The 13,577-nt window shown below is 45.6% G+C and overlaps 1 protein-coding gene across 5 annotated transcripts in view; it reads right to left on the reverse strand.

Annotated features, from left to right (window-relative positions):
- Frmd4a (FERM domain containing 4A) overlaps positions 1-13,577 on the reverse strand; it is a 590,863-nt gene that overhangs the window by 292,939 nt on the left and 284,347 nt on the right. The gene's annotated exons all lie outside the window — the stretch shown is intronic.

A 13,577-nucleotide genomic window follows, 5' to 3' on the forward strand; every position in this document is an offset into this window, starting at 1 on the left:
ATGCATAGCTGGTCCCTGATTCTGGTGTATCCAGTGGAGCCCTTCCAGGGTGGAAGCCAGGAAGTTCACTCTGTGTCTCTCCATCCTCAGCCTGAGTGTCTTGGCCACAGGACAATCATCAGGGAGCCCCGTCTTGCTTCCTGTACACTCTGTAGGAAGTGTGTAGATGGGGATGGGAGTGTCCTAATAGCCAGGCATGGTGGAGACAATGGAGACAATCCAGGACAGTGATAGCTCACATTTCAAGGTCAGGGGCTCTCACAAACTGCCGGGGGATAGCATCAATTTTGAGGAACGTGCAGTTTCTTCCTGTCAGAGTAACCCTGACTTGTGGAAGAATCTTAGCCTTCTGCCCTTTGTCCTTACCTATGCCCCACCCCGCCCCCACCTCATGAAAATGAAGATCATATCCTGGGTTCCAGGAATGGGTGGTTCATGGATACTAAGCCAACGTGTGTATCTGGAAGGGGTGCAAAATCACTGCTTCCCTGCTCCTCTGGAGGAGACACTGAGGTCAGTTCTCCAGTGGTGATGGAGCTTCCCCTCAAAACACTGATGTCCTCAGCAACTTTCCTAAATCCAAGAACATGGCTTTCTTCTGGTTCTTGGCCCCAGCTCACATCACAAGGCAGCAAGCTTTGCCTGGGGCAGTGATGTGGTTTGTGCATAATTGTGCCGGGAGACGCTTTATGACAATGTGCCACTGTGCCGACGGGGACCCCACCTACAACATAATCTCTGTGCTTCCCTGGAGAACCTCTCCATCTCAGGGTGTGCCGAGACTCCAGGTCCCTTATGCACACAATGGGGTGAGATGCAGGGGCTTTGTACTGTCAGGGCTTAACATTTCAAACGAATTCATCCCATCCTGGGAAGAACTATTGCCTTGTTCAGGCTGTGGTATTCCCATGTCTCGGCTTACACAGGAACATTTTGATTCGCCCGCTGAGACAATTCCTTCTGCCAAAGAAAGGAAGTTGTAGAGTGGTAGACTTTGTTCTACTCCCCCCAGCCCCCACCCGCAATGATCTGTGTTTTCATTGTGTCTGTGTTCCCCACAGAAACAACACACACAGAAGAAAGCAGAGTCAGATTCCATGCAGCATAGATGGAGTGGTAAATAAATGCATGAAGCCATGCCTGCAAAACCAGGAGCTAAACAGGAGAAAGGCTAGCATAAGGCAGAGGGACACGTGAGTTAAATGTCTGACTTAAGTGTGGGAAGGCGTTCCGGTGCTAAGGTCTCTAGTGAGTCTCCATCTTCTGTCAGCAAAGGTAGAAACGATAAACACAGAGTCATGTACTTAATATTTTCTAATAGGATAGAGTGTGAGAGGGAACATGGAGTGATACAAAGAACACCACCTTTAATGGTCAACGGAAAAGATGTCAGGTGTGTGAGTGTATGTGTGAGTGTGTGAGTATGTGTGTGAGTATATATGTGTGAGTGAGTGTGTATGTGTGAGTGTATGAGTATGTGTGAGTGTATGTGTGAGTGTATGAGTGTGTGTGAGTGTATGTGTGAGTGTATGAGTGTGTGTGAGTGTATGAGTGTGTGTGAGTGTATGAGTGTGTGAGTGTATGTGTGAGTGTATGAGTATGTGTGAGTGTATGTGTGAGTGTATGAGTGTGTGTGAGTGTATGTGTGAGTGTATGAGTGTGTGTGAGTGTATGAGTGTGTGTGAGTGTATGAGTGTGTGAGTGTGTGAGTGTATATGTGTGAGTGAGTGTGTATGTGTGTGTGAGTGTGTGAGTGTATGTGTGAGTGTATGAGTGTGTGTGTGAGTGTGTATGTGTGACTGTGAATGTGTGTATGTGTAAGTATGTGTGTGAGTATGTGTGTGCGTGTGTGAGTGTGTGTGAGAGTGTGGTGAGAGCATGTATGTGCATGTGTGCGTGTGTGTGAGTATGTGTGTGTGTGAGTGTGTGCAAGTATGAGAGTGTGTGCAAGAGTGTCTGAGTGTGTATATTTGTGTGAGTATATGTATGAGTGTGCGTGAATATGAGTGTGGTAAGTGTGTGTGTGTATGTGAATGTGTGAGTGTATAGGTGTGAATGTTTGTGTGTGTAATGTGTGTGTGACTGTGTGTGTACACGATGTGTAGAATCCAGAAATCGACCTAGGGTGGAACTGTATATTGTGGCTTTGAGACAGGGTCTCTCACTGGGACCTGGAACACACTGACTGGGCTAGACGGCTTGACTGGGGAGTCCCAGGGGTCTGCCTGTCTGCCTCCCCCACTCTGTGATGCTAAACGCTTTTCATGTGGGTGCTGGGGATCAACCCCAGCTCGCTGTGCTTGCTTTCCGACTGAGCTGTCTTCCCAGCACCCTGTCTGTTGACTTCTGAGCAGGAGCTGTGGCATTCACCCCCTTCCTTCCCTTAGCTCCAGCTGCGCCCAGAAATGCTGTTCACGGGACACTCCAGTCTGCCCTCCTACTTCAACGCCGAACCTGTTCCTTTCCCAGCTCCCGATTGTCACCTGCATGCCTTCGTCTCAGTTTTCCCAGCTACAAGATTTACAACTTGGCCTGTCTGTGGGGTTTGCTTGAGAGATCTGGGCTGGCAGCAATTTCTGGGGCCTTTGCTTGCTCAGTTTTATGGTCGGCCAATGATGCCCACCCACACCGGTGTCCTGCCCCTGATCACTTGGTGGTCCAGGATTTGTTGTTCCATATCTTCGAAGGGGCATTACCCATCAGCCTCCAATAAAGATGAATTAAATCTTAATGCCCCCCCAAATCAGCAGGGAACTGAGAAAATATGTCGCAGATATATTGGTATTTATTGTTTAATTTAACAAGGATACAGTGTAAAGTCATTAAAGTAATGAATGGCTGACACTGTCCTTGAAGGGCTTCTCCCAGGTATCAGATGTCCCCAGGAAGCTTCGGGTCTACTGCTGGAAGGTGGTCGATTCCCAGTTGCTTTTTCTTGTGCCAGGCAGAAGAGTGGATGTACTGAGATTAAAATTAAAGGGATCAATCTCAGCTCTGGGTGTGAGTATGAGAGACAGGAGCTGAGATTCAAAGAGGCCATTTGAGCAGCCTGGCTCGCCCTCGCCCTCAGTGAGAACAGCATTCCTCTTTGACACCGTGGCAAGACCAAGAGCTCTAGTGGCTACAGCCAATGCTGTCACCAGCCAAAGGAGGTGTTAATAGTTCAAGTCCTTGCTCAAGGATTTGGCTGACCCCAAGAATTCTACTGCATCTAGGAGGAACCGGATGACTTAGAAAGAAAAGTTTCTGTTTGATTGTCGTCAGTCAACTACCTGGACCATGAACAAATGTCACCTTGGTTGTGGTCAGGCTCTGGGGTAGTGGTGCCCTGTATACTCCTGACTTACACATCTTAACTTCACTATGGCCAGTTGATGGGGAGATCATTTATTGGGTGGCGTGGTTTGTAATGGCTCACTCTCTGTGACGGTGGAGAAACACCCGCCCCAAACAAAAGAAGGATGTGGCTAGTGGTATCCCGTCCCACCAGGCAGCAATTAGACCTGTGCATTCATGTGTAGCTGCCCGAGTGTTCATCCTCCTGATGGTTCGAAGGCTATGCACTGCAGCTGCCCCATCCCTGTCGTTGAAGGACATCGCTCCGTTTATGTGAGTGGACTTTGAAATTTGCATTGGACTTGTCAAAATGTGATTCCAGTGGAAGTCCCAAAATGCTATTTCCAAACTACTTTGTTTGTCCTGGGAGCTCTCCTTTTTAATCAGTGCCAAGACTGGGGGGGTGGGGAGGTGGGTAGGACACAGACACTGCGGAAGAGTTGGTGTTTGTTTTCCTGGACAGAGAGTGAGCATCTCATGGGCTGTGGCTATGCTTTACGGCAATAAAAGATGGTACACCACCAACTGTTCTTCCAGAGGTGCCGAGTTCGATGCCCAGCCGCCACATGATGGCTCCCAACCATCTGTAATGGGATCCGGTGCCCTTGTCTGGTGTGTCTGAAGGCAGCTACCGTGTACTCATACACATAAAACAAGTAAATAAGAATCTTTTAAAGATGGTTCACACTGGATCCCTCTTTTGCGTTCATTCTCCTGCATGTATGAATATGCTCTTTGTAAACAAAAGAAAATTAGGGCAGGAGCTGTAGCTCAGGTGTAGAGAGCGCTTGCCTTGTCTATGGGAAGCCCCAGATTCCATCCCTGAGACAAGGGGAAAAAAGAAAAGAAAAAAGAAAATGGAAATTAAAAAAAGGGGGTGTGGGAGACACCTTAAATGTTCTAGGCATGGTGAATTCCAGACTGGGGTGACTGAGACATGAGTGGTGTCACCATGTACTGAATGAGCTCCAGGCCAGCCTGGGCCAGGTGGCAAAATCCTGCCTTTAAAAAGGTATGACAGGACCAGGCTGTTGACATGGCCTAGTGGCTAAGAGCATGCTCTTCGAGATGACCAAAGTCCAATTCCCAGAACCCACATGGTGGTCACAACCACCTGCAACTCCAGTTCCAGGGGATCTGGATGCTGTGGGCACTGTACACCCAGGGTACACAAATATACAAGGGAGCAGAACATTATACACATAAAATAAAACGTAAAAAAGTGCAGGAGCCGAGGACATGGATCAGTTAGCAAACACGAGGCCCTGAGTCTGGATCCCATATAAAAAGTCAGGTGTGGTGGAGTGCACTGCTAGCCCCAGCACTGTGGGAGCAGAGAAAGCAAAGTCTTAGAACTCGTGAGCCAGCCAGATTAGCTGAATGGGCGAGCTGTGAGTTCTGTGGGAGAGACCTTGTCTCAAAAGAATAAGGTGGGAGTCATCAAGGAAGACACCTGATTTTGACCTCTGACCTTCACGTGCACACACATGCAGAGACCCATACAAACATGTAATTCACCACTCCCATAAACGCATTCTTAAAGCAAAAGCAAGATTTCCTTTTGAAAAGCTTGAAAATAGTAACATTAGGATCAATGTCCCTGTGGTGAAGTTGAATGACAGTTGCCTCGATTGCTTGTGTGTCCCCTACTTACTATTCTATACCAGCAGCAAGAGATGTTTGATTCTGTAATGCCTGCTTGCGGTCTTATTTTATAGAATGAGTGACACAAACAGAGGCCATCCCCAAGTATTGGGCCTTGTGGATACAATACAGGTGACATAAATTTGTTAACGGCCCATTTCCAATGAGTGAGTCCCACAGAGCTTTCTTATCCTGTAGGTCCATTGCTACGATAAATTAACCACGTTTTTCTTATGCACCCTGCCACCAGGTGATGAAAAGAAAAAGGGATGCTTTGGGGGAATGGTGGCCCAGTACTGGATACGGAGGAATACAGAGTACAAGTTGGGAGATGGCAATAGAAATAAAGGACAAGGCTGGGAGACGGCTCAATGGGTACAGTGCTTGCACTGTAAGCACAGGGACCCGAGTTCAGATCCCTGGTACCCAGTAGTAAAACATCTAAATCATAGCATATTGGGTTAGTAGTCAGTCAGAACTAAGCGCTCACGAAGTTGTCTATGTAGATGAACCTGTCCTTGCAAGGAAGCAGTGTGGAAATATATGGGAGCTCTTGTGACTTGGCTAGACTTAGACCCGGGGTATGCCATAGGTATACAATGGGTACACATTGGGGTGTGCAATGGGTTTGCAATGGGTGTGCAATGGGCCAATTCACAAATACCAGCCCATGATGGGGGTGGAACTCATGTTACTGTTTGCCTTTAAAGTTATCTTTAACTGATTTGAACTTGAGGTTCCATAAAGAAAAATTTAAGAGGGTGTGGGGAAGGGGAACCATGTGTGTTGTAATAGAGGCCTTCACCATCCCCAAGAGGTAACTTCTTATGGGTGGGATCTGTATATGGGATATTGGCCATGGCTTTCCTTCAGCTCTGTGGGCAGAGAAGAGATAAACTTTCTTCTACAAGGTCCATAAAGGTCTAGTAGCACAGACTTTAATGCTAAAGACCAGGCTCCATCTCCCCTAATTTGATTTAAATCTATTTTCTTTTATAGACTATGCCTAAATGCCCAAATTCAGAGTTCAGACTAGGACTCACTCATTTTGGACATTATATCTGTGGTTTGGCCGTAAATTATACTTTCTAAATATATTATGGGACTCAGCTGGATTTTGAAGCCCTGACACAATGATTATATCACATTGTTTTAAAAAATGATCTTCTCATAGGGAATCCCAAAACCAAGCAAAAGAGCTTTTCCTTAGGACAGATACAAGGATCCTAAGACACGAGAGAGGAATGATGGCTTGATACCAGTGACCAACATAAGATGCTGAGGTCTTTCATCCGTCCATCATTGACTATGCTTTGAAAGCAACACAGAGGAAGGTGGATAAGCTTGGATACCCTGGGTTAAGGTGGGGGAGGCACTATTTGGAACTGATCTCTGTTGGCTGGGGAGACAGCTCAGTTGGGAAACTGCTTGCTGCACAAGCATGATGGCTCCTGTCCAAGTTCTCTAGAACCCAGCCTGAGGAGGAGGAGGAGGAAGAGGAGGAGGAGGAGGAGGAAGAGGAGGAGAAGGAGGAGGAGGGAAAGGAGGAGGAAGAGGGAGAAGGAAGAAGAAGAAGAAGGAGAAGGAGAAGGAGAAGGAGAAGGAGAAGGAGGAGAAGGAGAAGGAGAAGGAGAAGGAGAAGGAGAAGAAGAAGAAGAAGAAGAAGAAGAAGAAGAAGAAGAAGAAGAAGAAGAAGAAGAAGAAGAAGAAGAAGAAGAAGAAGAAGAAGAAGAAACAACATGTCTAATCATAGGGAAGGAAAACACAGGAGAATCTGGGCAGTTGCTGCCCAGCCTGTCTATCTGAATCAATGAGCCATAGTTTCAGTGAGATAACCTGTCTCTAAAAAATAAGGTTAAGAGCCATTGAGGAAGATACCTGATATTGATCTCTGGTCTCAATCTACACACATGGACAGGTGACTATACATTGAACATATATGCATGATCCCTCCAAGTAAGAACATGATCGTGTAATGTGCTTCTGTGGTACCAGAGGGAAAAGATGCTTTGTCATTCTAATTGCTATAACCTTGATCCCTTTAGACTCTATCACGGTCTCTAGCTACTCTGTTTAGGATTGCCCTTAGGGAAAGTAAAGCTTGTCTTGAGTGCCTCCCCCTTTTACCCGCTCTATTTCCCCTTCCCAGCATCCATCCCACTGTCTGCCCTTTCATGATAACTATATTATGATACTACCTCTCAGATAGTAGTCTATATCATGTGTCTCCGAGAAAGAGTCATTTTAAGTTTATATGGACTGGACAGATTTTCTGTTTAATTCTGTTTCTGTGTCACTGTTTGCTCCTTGCTCATTTTTCTTTTTCTCTAGTTTACCCTCATTGTATTGGCCCCCAAACTTTGCAACTCTCGATCCATTGACAGGCCTCTGTATCCAGCCACACACATTCTTCAGGAAACATCTCATAGTCCTGTCATTTTTTTTTCAACTACCTGCCATGGATGTGGCAGTAAATGTTTAACTATAGACTTTCTGAGAGAACAGAAGCTCCAATTTGTGTATTTGCCAATTCACGGGTGTAAATTCTTTCTCCACAGACCATTTCAAGTCATTGGACTTCAATGATCAGTCTTGATCACCTTGATTATCAACTTGATGGGCTATAGAATCACCTAGGAGACACAGCTCTAGATATTCAAACTGAGCATTAGCTCTAGTCTCTCTCTGCTTCTGTACTAATGAAGTATGACTGGCTGCCTCATGTCCTCACTGCCATACCTTCCTCATCATGAAGGACTTCAATTCTCTGAACTGTGATCCAATAGCGGGATCTATTCCTAAGTTGTTTTTGTCAGGTGTTTTGTAAACGGCAATGAGGGAAATAGCCAACACAGTTAAAACTGGCCAGTGAGAAAAGGACAAATGGAATGAAGATGAGGAAGAGGAAGAGGAAGAGGAAGAGGAGGGGGATGGAGAGAAAGGTGGAAGGCAGGGGAGAAGTGTCCCACACATGTGTTCATTGACTTCTAATTTTGAGAACATTTGTGCATAGCATAGAGTCTTCCGTATTGTTTTAGGTACATAAAACAACATTGTTCTCTGAAACTCACTGATGAATCAATACAAATAAAAATGGCTTACTGGGCCTGGGCAGATGGCTCAGGGTTTAAGAGGATTTGCTGTGCAAACATGAAGATATGGCTTTTCTTTTATCAAGAACAACACATTTGGCCACCCTACCACAAAAACGCAAAACACCAGCTCACCCCAACTTATCCACTTATTTCCCCTTTCAGGTGGAAATACCACAAAACACAAAAGCTATCTAAATTCCTTAAGTTGGGATGGGACCCAGATGATCCATTTTGGCTACCATATACCTTGGGGCAGTGTTTTCAATGTTGGCTGCTCAATGGAGTCCCTTGGGAGGTTTAAATACCAATCCCTGGGTTCCATCTACTGATACAGTCTTGTCTGGGTGAAGGCACAGGAAGTCTTCAGAGTTTCTTAGATCTTCCCAGTGTAAAGTTTATGAGCTAGAGATGGATGGACTCCTGGGACTCGCTCAAGCCTCCCTGCTAACTTAGCCTACTTGATACTCTTAGGCCAGTAAGAGACACTGCCTCAAAACCAAAGTGGAGGGCTAGAGAGGTGGTTCAGAGGTTGAGTGTGCACTGCCCTTGGTGAGGGCCATATGTCACTTCCTGGCACCCATATAGAGCAGCTAATGCATTCCTCCATATTTAAGGATACAATTCCCTCTTTTGGCCTGCTGAGACACCCCTATACACAAATACACACATGCTCACTCTTGCAAGTGTGCAGACACACACACACACACACACACACACACACACACAGAGTCACAGACATATTTTATTTTCCACTTAAACCTAATCATTAACAAGAAGGGGAAAATAACCTTTGATGCCTTCTGTGAACCACAGAATCGGAGTCCCCGAGAATCCATGATCTTCTTCTTCTTCTTCAGAGAGGTGTATATTTATAGAAGGAACAAAAGTGTTCTTGGATGAGGGGGATGGATACTAAGACATGTGAATACGCTGATCTGTCTGAACAGTTCTTGGCTGTCTGCTCTCAATGGTAATAAATATCCACTGAGAGCTGTCTGCTGTATGTGTTTTGGGTAGTGTCTCACACTTCCCTGCATGAATACATTTCAAAATATAAGCACCACACATACACATGCACACAAGCACAGAGAGGCTGTTGTATTCTGGATCCCTAAGTTATGCAGCTTAGCGGCTGGGATAATGTAATGGCTTGCAAAATAATAGACTGGCAATCTGTCAACCCGGAATAACACATCGGATAATGAATGTTGTGGGTGCCACGAGGTTTAATTTATGCTGTGTTAAAAATACCACTCCAGAAATATCACACCATCTCAGCGTTTCCAAGAAAGAACGATAGGAAGAGAAAAGACCTTTTCACCCAAAATATTAAAATAATGGTAGGAAAAGAGAGTGTTTACTTGTTTTATCCCTTCTGCCCCACATAAAGCCATCGAATGTATACCACTCTGTGAAAGGCATTTAGTTTAAAGCTGGCTAGCTGCTCCTACTACATTCCACGTAGAGTCCTGACTACATAAAAAAGGCCATCCATTTCCTTGGCTTGTGTAAACACGTGAGAGTTAACATGTTTTCACCAGCAACAATGGGACTTCCAGGAAGTCAGCTTGGGAATGGAGTCTCTTCCTACTTATGTTTTGCTTCTGATCCTCTTCCAGAGTCCTCTCATTGAGGGACGTTAATGATAGAACTCCCTGATTTCCCTCATTTTCATAGTCACGGAGTAGTTTATTACATTTTTTTTATTATGTCCTATTTATTTATTTAATCCCCAGCACAAAAACAAAAGCAAAAACATGGGTTCTTTCTGAGGATGGAACTCGGGTCTTTGTGTTTGCAAGATAAGCACTTTGCCAAACGGAGCTATCTCCCCTGCCCCAATTTTATGTCTGAGAGCAGCCTGGGTTAGATTAGGCCAGTAACTCCCGATTTTAGGAAGGACAGGATGGCTTCTTGGAGCATGGCTGGTTGCCTTGACTAATTTCACCTGGGATCCTCATACTGATGTAAAATGGATGGATAATCTGAGGTCACCTATTTCTAATATTCCCATTATAAACTAGGTTCCTTGTTCTCAAGGAGCATCTCATGCCACAGAAATGACAGCTGTGATGCAGGTGATCTGTGTCTCTGCAAGAGAAGTGCAGTGCGCTACAGTATCTTGTAGGAAACGTGTTTTGTCTGCTTGGGTAGGAGATGTGTCACCTGGGAAGACTTCCAATAGGATATCCGCTTCATCAAAAGGGTGGGAGTAGGAAGTGGGAAGGCTGGGAAGAAGGGGCAGCAAGTGTCAGATGAAGGGAAGCATGTCCAAAGGTTCTGAGGCAGCAGAAAAGACGGCCCTGCTTTAAAGGTAGGAGGGATGTGTTTATGTGTGGCGGGAGGACAGTCTAAATGGCGCAAGGTAAGGAAGAAGTGAGACCGGATACTTGAGCACCGTCTGGGTTACAATCTGCCATTGGCGCCTGTCCCGAGGTGCAGAACAACTGAAATTCTTTATGTGTAGAAGTGACGTAATGCCCCGAATCCAACTGAAATGACTACAGAAGAAGGCATGAATGGACTGACTGGGTGCAGGGCTAGCAACCTCGAGGAGACTGTATGCAGGTATAAGATGATAGTGGTCTCAATCTGGTCCTTAGGAGGAGCTTCGAGATGAGGGAGAGGTAGCAAAACCAGAAACGAGAGCACACATGGTAGCTACTCAATGGAGAGAGAGGAGATGGAAGGGATAGGGAGATCTCTAGGTTTTAGTTTGGGCACGATCCCATGCCCCATCTTGACATATCTGTCTATTATAGATCCACATACAACACTCCTTAAGATCCCGTGGGAACATTCCATTTTCTTAAAGTTAGTGACACTGTCACTATCATCACGTCATAGTGCCCTCCTATTCATTTGATCTCTTGCCAACAACCTTCAATCACTTCCCGCCCCATCAAAGTGCAGCACTGACAATTACACGTAGAGCATGGTACCCCAAAGTGACTATGAACGGCCATGCTACGGGGTTAGTGTTACCCTTTATCGATCTCTTACACTGTCACCCTTCTAGTGATCAAAACTCCGTGATAGGCTGGAGGATGATGTCTCATGATACGCCAACAGCAGCCTCCTACCTCTCATGTTTATCTCTTTCCGCCATGACATTATGTTCTATCATCTTTGATTTAATATTACATGCTTCGTTTGTTATGACTTTAGAAGTAAAAGGGTGTAGTGTGTCTACTGTCCAAGACAAGGGCCTGAGATTGATCCTCAGACACACACATACACACACACACCCACACACACACGCACATGCACACGCTCATAATTCCAGTGCTGGAGATGTGGGCAACCCTGAGGCCAAGCAGGGCAGAATGGCAGAGACTATCTCAAACAAAACAAAATCCCACAAACCAAAACCAAGGAGCTGGCACAGGAGGAATGACATTTGAGGTTGCTCTTTGGCCTCCGTGTGCAGACACATGAAGGGAGACAATATATACACGTATGTATTCTCATTGCTCTGAAATCATGCTGTGTGCCTCACACTGATGACAATTCTGCTCAGAGCCAGGCTGCCACAGCACATGGCCACCAGAGGTCAAAGGTCACAAGGCATTCCGAAATGGGAAGGACAGGCCACAATCAGTTTCTAGACTGATTGGATGGGTCTGAACAGAAGACCTGGTTTCCCTATTTACACCACACCAGGGCAGAAGGCCCCTCGTTCCATGTTTCATTAGCAGCTCAGGACAGTAAAGAGATGATGGGGCTGGAAGGGCTGGAGAAAAGGCCTTCTGGAAGAAGCCTCTAAGCCTTCCCAGACAGTTATGGTGGAGCAAATGTCTGGCTCTCTCTCCAGTGTTACAAGGGCTAGATGCTGGAGTCCGAGGGAAAAGGGTACAGCCTTCACGGTCTGGAGCTATTTATCACCTAAATGCCCTCCTTTGATATAAATATATGACGGCCATTCCGAGAAGTGTCGCAGAAGCACCACAGTGTTAAACGCCCAATTGGACCTGTCAGGCCACTATCTATTTCAGTTAGCTTCTACCCATTGTCCTGGCGGGGAGAGGTAGCAGGTCCATCTGGAATACCTAAACTCCAAGGAAGGGCAGGCTGCTTTAAGGGTCCAGAGCTCTTAGACCTATTTCTTAAGGCCATGAATCATGACTTATACTCAAGGGCAGAAATAAGCTACATGTGACTGAAATATAATACTGTACTTAAAAATACACACGGCTACAGCCAGATGATTTGTATTTTCTACATTGTTGGTTTATCTTACAATGGAGAACAGTAAAACAAAACAACAACAACAAAACAAGCAGTAAATAAAGTGCACACATCTGTATGCAAATCTATATTTAAATTTTAAGTACCGGTCTAGATTGTTGAATGATAAAGAGAGAGGCTATTTTATTCCCGTGCTCCAAAGCTGCAAAAGTAAGCACACAGTAGGTGCTTACTGCCCATTAGGTGGGGTGAACGGTATGTACTGAGCACAGGAGTGCCTCTCAAACTGAACTCAAGACCTATATCCAACCAGACTGGGCAATGTCCTTTGGGGGAAAAAAAAAGTTCAAAAAGAAAAAATTATAACTATTAGAGCCAGAAACTCAATCCTGCCTGTATATTCTAGACAGTCCCCATATGTCGAAACCTTTAATTAGGCTTTCTTTAAATTAAAAGGTCCTTAACTAGTAAGTAGACTGGCCAGAACAAGCCGGTTTGGATTAAGGTTTGCTCCTGTCCCGGAGCTGGGTCATGTCATTCAGCCGTCTTACTTTTGGGCTGGTTTTGGCCTGTGCTTAGTCGAACACGTGGATACAACAGGGAATCTGGGAGCTCCTAAGCCACGCAGAATAAACCACGGAGGTGTAAGCAGCATCCCCACGTGTCGAATGGACCTCCTCTGGACGTCCAGCCAATTTTGCACGACAGCCACCCTCGAAATGTTATTCCTTACTACAGAAAAAAGACAAATCCTTATCATTTTATAGGCTCTTCTCTGCCAGGGGCTACCACGCAGGGCATCTGTTTTCAGGAAATTAACAGTCATTTCCGCCGAAATCGGTAGTATTGTGAAAAAACAGAGCCGAAAGGAGAGCGGTTCGTCGGAAAGAATAACAACGAAGTGGACAGGGGCTTTTGAACAACCGGCTTGGTAACAGATGCCAGCAAGGCTCTTAACACCACCTTTGCCTTCTATTTCACCCAGCGAAAGAAACTGGGGTGCTATTTCAGTGAGCACAGGCGCAGTCGGCGCCAAGCCCTGACACATTTCTTAACAGACAGATCTACCTTCCCATTTCATCTATCCTCTGGCATCTGCAACTGACAGACGTTTCCATTTCAGAATTGTCAACCTTATTTGTTCAGGAGAGAGAGAGAGAGAGAGAGAGAGAGAGAGAGAGAGAGAGAGAGAGAGAGAGAGAGAGAGTCAGAGAGAGAGAGAGATACAGAGAGAGAGACAGAGAGACAGAGGGAGAGAGAGACAGAGAGGGATCGAGAGATCACCGTATAGAAAATAGTAAACAGAAAATAGAA

The sequence above is a fragment of the Rattus norvegicus genome, chromosome 17 (genome assembly GCF_036323735.1).
Source record: "Rattus norvegicus strain BN/NHsdMcwi chromosome 17, GRCr8, whole genome shotgun sequence".
Taxonomy (NCBI): domain Eukaryota; kingdom Metazoa; phylum Chordata; class Mammalia; order Rodentia; family Muridae; genus Rattus; species Rattus norvegicus.